Genomic DNA, 9,010 nt, shown 5'->3' with positions numbered 1-9,010 from the left:
GCACCAAGAGGAGAATCCAGAGAATGGGAAATGTGGGTCTGAAGGAGTGGCTGGTAAGGGGGCCTCCTTGAGTGTAGCAATGGAATAAGAGGGAAATGAAAGTGTTTGATAGCAACAAAGTCTGAGAGAGAGGGGTATCTCAGAGTACTAGGAAAAAGCACACATTATAGCTCACATTAACAATGATGTTTTTAATCCATCTCTCTCCCACTCAACCCAGGTTTAAAAAAATAAAACAGAAGAGGTGAAGAGTGCTTTTTTCTGCAACCTAAATTCTCTGGGATAATCTGTATTAACAGGGCATGGAACGGCTCATAAAAGGAAAGTATAACAGATATGGCTCAGTGAATTATTTAGTGCTCCCTTGCAATACAGAAAATTCATAAACTGGGTGATTAGGGGCACTGGACAGAAATCATAGGAGAGATTAGCTTTACAGCTCTTATGCTATAGAAACCTGACATACTGCTTCTCACAGATGGAAATGTTGTCCTTTGCTTGGATACTCTGCTAAGCTTCAAACTCCATAAGAAAAAGTCAAGTTGGTACATGTTTTGAAAACTGGATAAGAAATGTGGGTCTACTCTCATTTATTCTAAAGCTTTTTCCATGATGGCACTAAAGTGGGCTATAAAGAAAACATAAATGCAATTTATGTCCATTACATGTAAAGAGGGATGAGTTCAAATGGCAATCCAGCCATGTATCATCACATTGCAGAACAGTAAATGGCATCCATTATGGGACCGTGACTCTGTCCAAGGCACTGAGACCTTGCTATGCCTGAGAAATCCATGAGAAAAGGTGGGTTTTTTTTTTTTTATCTCCTACATTCCCATTGACTAAGAAATCTTTTTTTTCCCCTCATGGTTATGTTCTATTATATTCCTGTAGTAGCACTTTAGATTAACAGCCCAGGTAATTAATATGGAATCCAAGTGAAAATGCTATAGAAGCACTTGTGACATTCACATTAATAATGGAGGGTTCATCAAAATTAATGGTATTACAGTAAATACCAAGAAAATTAACTGTGATTGGCTCATTATTTTAAATCATGCTCCCATCTGCGACTGACTCTTCTAGATGGCTGTGTGGAATAGGTATGGTGATGATTCAGAACTTGGAACCAGAATGCAAACAGAAAGCACGATGAGCTGTGATCAGCTCTAGAGAAAGTCTTTCATTGTATCTCTGGTGCACTTTGCTGTAAGGCCTTCTTTCCTTTGGAAGCCTCCTTTCCTCACTTCCCTATCCAGTATATCTGGATGTTATGGAAGTATCATAACAGATATTTTATCTGTAAATAGGAGGAGGCTCCAATATAGTTAAAGTCTCTGTGTGCAGTGCTGTAGTTGCATTAGGAGGCAATGTCTACTTCAACCAGCTTTGAGTCTAAATTCATGTGGGGATGGTGTATAAGAAAGAAAATTAAGATAGAGAGTGATTATCATGTGGACTGTCTTGACAGAGCCACTTGGAAAAACAGGTCTTATATTCAAGTCTTTTGGGTCATTATCCAGTATTCTGTCAATCTGAAAATACAGTCCATCACTATCACAAATATATAGAGAATATCTTTCTGGATAGAAGTACTATTCCATCTCATTCTTTTTGAATGTCTAACATAGAAAGCTTGTGTCTGCTTGTTTTACAGAAACCTAAGCAAAGCACCTCAGTTTTATCCACTAGTTAAAAAAAAAAAAATGTATTGAGGCAAATAGGCAAAAACAGAGTTCAGGTGCCCCAAAAGTGAGACACTTGGGAAAGTGAGAGAAAAAAGGAGTTTCAACTCAGAAAGCATAATAAAATATGAAAGGTTGCAGAAAGAAATCCATGTTGCAGCAGCAACACAATTGTGCGGAATCAAGAAAGCCCATATTTTCATTTAGCAAAGTTGTGTTTGTTGTTTTCCACCTCTCATTTTCATGTTGAGTAGAAAAACATATTAGATAAACAGTCACCTGAAGTAAATATTTGTAACTTTACTTAACTGGGAAACTTATTTTTGGTATGTTACAGAAATTAAAATGGCAGGAGGGTTGGAACTAGATGATCTTCAAGGTCCCTTCCAACCCTAACCATTCTGTGTTTCTATGTAGGAAATTAAACATTTGTTGTAGGTAAAAGTAATGGCAATTAAATTTTTTAAAAAATGGAAATAATGGAGGAAATAACTGCCTATGTACTTATTGAAGACATTGCAGAAATGACCACTGCAGCGCTGTCTCATCAGGCTAGAGGCTTTGTTGTTACAAGGAAAATGCCAAAGACTAAGGTACACCCCAATTTATTGATACCACCATGAACTTCAGTGAAGCTGTTCTGATTTATGCCATTTTGAGATCTCACTGAGAAGCTAGGGTGTTGAAAACAGACTTTGCATGAACTGAAAATCCACAGCAGTTTGGTTCAGTGATGTCTGTGTTCTTTCCCTGGTGCAAATTTTTCCCCTAATGCCCTTGAGGTGTCATTAGTCCTCTCCCCATTGACACTTGCTGAAAAGTGCCTCCAATCTGCATATAAATGATGCAGAAAAAAAATAATAGAAAGAAATCATAGTCACTCCTGAACTAACTTTGGGCTTCATTTTAACATTCAGATTTAACAAAATACCTCTTTTTGTAAGGAAGTTTGCTCTTTTTCTTGTTTTAAATTACATTTTTTCAAAGAGAGAAATGAGTTTTCTGCTTCTGTTGAAGTCGAAGCAGAGATGACAAAATGAACTGCCTAGCCTTTTAGCAGGAAACTTTACATTTGAAAATACCATTCTGAATAGAAGCTAGGAATTTGTACACACTCATTTATCTTAGAGGCCATGAAAGCAGTACCCTCCATTCCTGTCTGGAGAGAAGGAATGAGCTATCCCAGCAGTGATATTGCTGCAAATTGCAACTAAACATAGGAGATTTTGGAAGTTTATTACCATGGTCCATTTCAAAGACAAATAAATATTTCTGCTCTAAAGCCTGCTCTGGAACAGGAGGGTCTGTGTCACTTAGGTGGCAGAGGGATCCTTCGTTTTTTCTGTTGCCACTAAGCTTGTTTTGCATCTTTAGTGGAACCAACAAAAACTGACCAAGAAAACCATTAAGGCTAAATCTGATCTTCTGCAATCACTGTTCTGCTAGAAAATATTAAGGGGTCTGAAGATGGAAAGTTGAAAGTGTGGTAGATGGGGCTATTGACTGATGCTGTGGGTAATACACAAATTGGATAAAATAGCATGTGGTGGGTGTTGCAGTTGTGTGGGTGAGACAGCGACAACTCAGTTTGCCTATGCCATAATTCATCCTGTGATAATGATTGTGTTTTTATCAGAGGCTGCTGAGGGGCTCTGATTAGTTCACTAGTGCACATGAAGAGTTTTCAGCATCTCCTGAAATCATGACTGTCTTTTACAAGGCACACAATTCTTGGTGTCAAATTAATCTGCAGCAATAAAGGACTAGTCTGCACACCTCTGACATACTATTGATGCCACGATGATTTTTTTGCCTTTTCTTTTATACTCCTGTTATACCTATTTACAACTTCTGCATTCTTAGTGGTTTTTGCCTACATTCTTGGACTTGTTTGTTCAGCTAGAAGACTAGACATTTTAGAAGCTTCGGAGGTAGAGGATAGTTTGCCCCAGACCCCAAGGTCCTCTCCAGAACACATTCTGTAAACTGAGATAGAACCATCCAGGGGAAGGCTCCTTGGGGAGGGCGGGGGGGGGGGGGGGGGGGGGCTCATTCAAGCCTCTCATTGGGGAATCCTTGATAGATATGCTAATTAGTAATTATATCAGATCTGTTGGGGGTGGGCATTGCAGAGTGCATTTTGGTGCATTTTACCTGGACGTAGTGCACCTAAGGATCCTTAAAACAAATACCAAGGTAAAATCCCTTTTTTCCTTCTAACCATGTTTGACTCTCGACTTTAAGACCAGGAAAAGGCATCACTATATCTGTAAACCTAAGGACAGACTGCACATGCTTTGTGGAAAAAAACCCAAGCACTTCAAACCTCTTTTTAGCTTCATCTATTGATTAATTTATGTTTATTTAAGGATTCAGAAACCATGTAACAGGGAAAACAGGCAACTTCTGGTTGTCCATTCTGATTAAATGCTGCCTCTGCCTTTAATAATCCAGGGGAAAAGGGGGGGATAATAGTGAGCTTCTGCACTATTATTTAGCATATAAAATGGATTTTTGAGGGGAAAATTAAAACATTTTACAAAACAACTCTTCAGTAAACCATGACTATCTTCTACACCTATGCATACACATGTGTACACACGTTTGTATAAGGGAAAAGGTTGAAAAGGAATCTGCAAAAGATAGCTCAGGTGGCCAGGAGGACTACTAATATCAGAAGTCTCTTTATATGTTGGTATCATGCTAATGCTTGCAGCTTTGTAAATCATCTATCTACATCAAGCCAAATGAATGAATTACAAAGAAACAGAGACAGGAGAGATGGGACTTGTTCCTTAAAAAAAAACTTTCAAAGAAGCATAAGGACGATGTGCTAAACCACTAAGATTATTCTGAATCAGATGAACTATTCTTATTTCCAGCAGGTGTATTTAGTCCTTAAAATTAGGAAAGTGGGATTGAGACAGTCTTTTCCTTTTACAAAGCCCACTTTGTCAGTGAGCCTAAAGTTGGCTCCTGTGAGTCTGCCCTCAGCATCTTCAGTGCTGGGCTTAGGTTCTTACTGGATTGAACCTATAAATAGGACATCAGACTTGGCAGAGTTCCCTGCAAAGGCACCGGGATGATCCACTTCAAAAGATCAACATCTTTGCTGCTGCTTAAAATGCTTCTTTTGGGGAAGGGGTAAAAGCAGTCACCTCCTGACTTGCTGATCCAGTGAAGAGCATGATCCATGATGAAGGCCAGGCCCGTGCAAGGAAAATAACCCAGACACAGAGACACGATCCATGATAGCTGTGCCTCTGAGAACTGCCAGAGGAGGTGAGAATGAGAACCTGTGTCCTTTTCCCCCAAACATACCATTCAGATTCATTTGAAGGGGAATTCACACATTCTGAGCTAAAGACCCTGTCACCCCTGTGAGCCTAACCATCAGCAGCACAGCCATGTATGGTTTGCCTTAACAGAATCATATCTAGCAGAAGAAAATGATTACATATACTTTCTCATTTTCAAAGGAAACTATTAGGATAAAATCTCATCTTTCTTTCTTCCATCCTCTTCAGGTGCAAAGATTATGGGGGTGAAGTATCAATTTATCAAAATCCCTCAACTACAGCGCAATTAACTTGAACCGAACAAGAGAGATTTTTCCTGTGATTTTGTATTACAGTCAACCTAAGTATGAAAGGAAACAGTGTAAGGAGAATACACCATGTGATGAAAGTTAATATTCTAGAAGATAATGAGATGTAAATTGCTAGTTGGAACAATACCTACAGGCTCAACTCTTCATACCTTTTTTTTAGCCAAAGATAGGGGTATTTTTATGTATTAATAATTTTCAGTTCTTGAGCTCTTTATAAAAGAGATCAGTAGCAAAATGCCTTTGGTTTTCAAAGGAAGAAACTGAACCCAAAAGAGATATGATATGCAGAACTCCTTAGCAGACCAGATACTTATCATAATACCACAGATTTGCTGAGTTTCCTTTTAAGTTCTGAAGTGTAATGGTTTTCACACAATGGGGGTGTTCAGCCTGAAGAACAAAAGGCTCTGGGAAGACCTTGGAACCCCTTTCAGTACCTGAAGGGGATCCAGGAGAGCTGGAGAGGGACTTCGGACAGGGGCCTGGAGTGATAGGCAAGGAAGAATGGCTTCATAAAAGGGTTAGATAGGATATTGGGAAGGAATAGTTCCCTGTGGGGGCGGTGAGGCCCTGGCACAGGTTGCCCAGAGAACCCATTTCAAAAATCCATTTCAATCATTTCAAAAAATGGATTCAGTATAAAAACCAGAAAAGGTTGTTCTTCTTTCAAGGGAAGCTGAGAGAAAACAAAAGTACTAAAGTTAAGCATAACTTTTTACAGGTGCTGGAAGAGGAGATCTGCACATTTACTATCCCTTCAGAATCCGTATTTCAGGACGTTTTAGGCAAGGAAAACACCCTGAGGAAAACCAAGCAGTGTTTGGGAAGAACTGGTGTCAGTCCAATACTCAGATGCAAATAAAATGCAAGAAGCAGTCTCTGATGTTTGTAATTTGCTGACTCCAAAGTCCAATCCTGATGGAACTTACAACATCCATCAGTCATTTACTCTTGTTTGTGCATTTCCTATTTATGCTAAAATAACACATGAGACAACAAACGAGGCTAGTATGGTGTAAAGTCCTTGTAAACCCAGTGAAACCAGAATAATTCTGTTTATGATATTAATCTGGATGATTTACCAGGCATCCCACCCCACACACACCCTTTACAGAGAAAAAGGCAACCATTAGTTGAAGTGAGACACATTCTGCTAGTAAAAAAAGTTGAACCAAACCCCTCCTCTGATGAGAACATGCCCACAGATGGAGGTGGACCACATATTTTCCAGTCAGACTTCTCAGAATTATCAAGATTTCTTTGCTTGCAAAGGCCAATTTGGCTTACCATAGAAAGCTGTTTTGAGTGTGACTGATATATTAATTCCCTTTAAAAAATTAAAACTCAAGGCATGATAATGCAAGAGGTAAGTTTTGATCTGAGAACATTATCTGTCCTCTCAGTCTGCACTACTCATCTTCCATACTTCTGATTTTAGTCTTACATGGTCATCAATACTCTATCCTTGATCATCACATCAAATCTTGCTTAACATTACATCCTACTCTTTGAGTGTGACAAAATTCCCTAAATTTAGCAGTGCAGCCATGAACCTCATCAGGATCAGCACAACTCAATCATCCCAGTGATCCCATTTCAAACCCAAAATCAGCAAATAAACTATCCAAGTGTAAGCATGCTACACTTTCATGTGCACACTCATCCTGTACAGGTCATTTCCTCCAGTTTAAGCTCCCAAAAAACACAGCTACAGAATGTTTCTGTAGCCTGTTGCTGTTTCCATCACATCTTTTCTCTGTATTTTTCAGTTCCTTCTCTCATCAAAATGCACTCATGTTAGGGCTCAACCTGCTCCTCTCCACCTAGTCTTATTCAGCACTAAAAGCTTGACTCACTTTTCATCTATGATAACTGATTTTTGATATTACATCTTAAAAACATCACTTTATCCCCCAGCACAAGGGGCATTGGAAGGGAAAGTACAATCTCATAACACCTGCAAGATGTCACTATGTCTTCTTCCTTCAAATTATTATTTTAAAATCTGCACTTGAATTAAAAACCTAAATGATGGAATTATAGCTGGGAGTATAGCAGGGCATCAGAATAGGAATGTGAAAGTCATCTTAAATGAGCTGATTTGGAAAATAAATTGAGGGAGACGTGCACAGGAATAATGAACTGCAAAAGCTGCAAAATGAGGAACACTTGCATCCTTCTGCAGAAAAGAAACTTGATTTATCTAAACTATGAATATCAATATGCATGAAGCATGCTCAGCTGTGGAGATACAGGTATGTATCATTTCACTGTAGTTGTTAAAATACAACTGGAATATATCTAATTTTGAACACCACAGTTTAAAAAATAGGGAAAATTGGAGAAACTCTACGAAAACAAAAGGGGGCTTATCAGAGATCTAAAATATAGGAAAGGCTGGAATAACTGGGATCAGTAGGGAAGACTGAGGAAAGCATTTAATTCTTCAAATACACCTAAGAGGCTGATGCAGAGAGGTAAGTTAGAGTAATGTTCACTAGGCACTAGGAAAAACTTCCTGGCAGGAAGTGTTGTTAGGCACTGGGAGAGACTGAAGCTTTCAACTGGTTGGTTATTACCCAACAAACCCCTGCCAGAATTCACACTGCTATATGTAAGGTGATGGGCAAAATGGGATCAGCTCTATTTACTGTAATATCATATTTCTGAAGAAACTTCAAATGGAGGGTGAAGAGTTCCTTTAACCAAGGCAATGAGATGTCTCTTGGCAACAAAAAGAGCATATTTGCTCAGGTGGCTACACAACAGCACTCCATTTCTGGACCACAATAGGAGAACTGCAGTGGGAGATTTCCAGGCATCTGGGAAGTGCCCAGCACTCACCATACCCTGGAACATGGTAGTGCATATACAGAACTATTTCTGTGATCTGGCAACTAAAATCTCATCTGCCTTTTATGCTGGAGTGTTTAAATCATAACCTGTTAACCCAAAGTTTGCAAGAACTCCAAGCTCCCACACAACACTCCCACAGGAAGTGGAATCAAATGCTCCCTTTTCCCCACTAACAGAGGAAATTCTCCTGATATTGAGCACATGAGGGAACAGAAGGCCAGATTCAATAATTAACTACTCACATCTGAAAATACTGCAGAGCTCCAAGCTGTGTGTTTTCTTGTTTCAGCCCTCTCACATGATCATCTGTTCTGGCATGAATTCTCAGTCCAGCATTTGCATCTCCCTGGTAATACCCAGAGTTGAGCACTGAATGCTCTTCTTCGTCTTTCTCCTCCTCCTCTTCTTCCTCCTCCTCCCCCAGCTTTTCCCATTTGTGCTGGGATCAGCTCCAGTCACACTAAATACCTACCTCTTCTTCCCCATAGTAGCAGTTCTCTGCCTACTTCATCTACAGCCAAGCAGGAAACAGCAGTGACTCATTTACTTTTGCCTTTTAAATGGTCCTGGGCTAATCCTGGCTCTTTTACCTTATCTTTGAGGTTCAAGGAAAGATGAACTTGGGCTGACAGATAAAACTGTGCTCAAAAATGTTCATGTGGTAATAGTGCCTTGCTGTCTGGAGAAATTAAAACACCCAGTTATAGCAGCAGCAGAGTTTAGGGTGTTCACCCACCTAAACCCTCTTTTAGTGTCAGACACAGCTTTAGGTAACAGGACACACAAAAAATTCTTGTACCTAAAATGAACAAATTTGATTATTTTCTTATCATTTCAAAACATGGGAAAAAAAGAGGCA

The sequence above is a fragment of the Coloeus monedula genome, assembly GCF_965178545.1.
Source record: "Coloeus monedula genome assembly, chromosome: 8".
Lineage (NCBI taxonomy): Eukaryota > Metazoa > Chordata > Aves > Passeriformes > Corvidae > Coloeus > Coloeus monedula.
The sequence above is the reverse complement of the archived record's forward strand: the minus strand, read 5'-3'. Positions refer to the sequence as shown.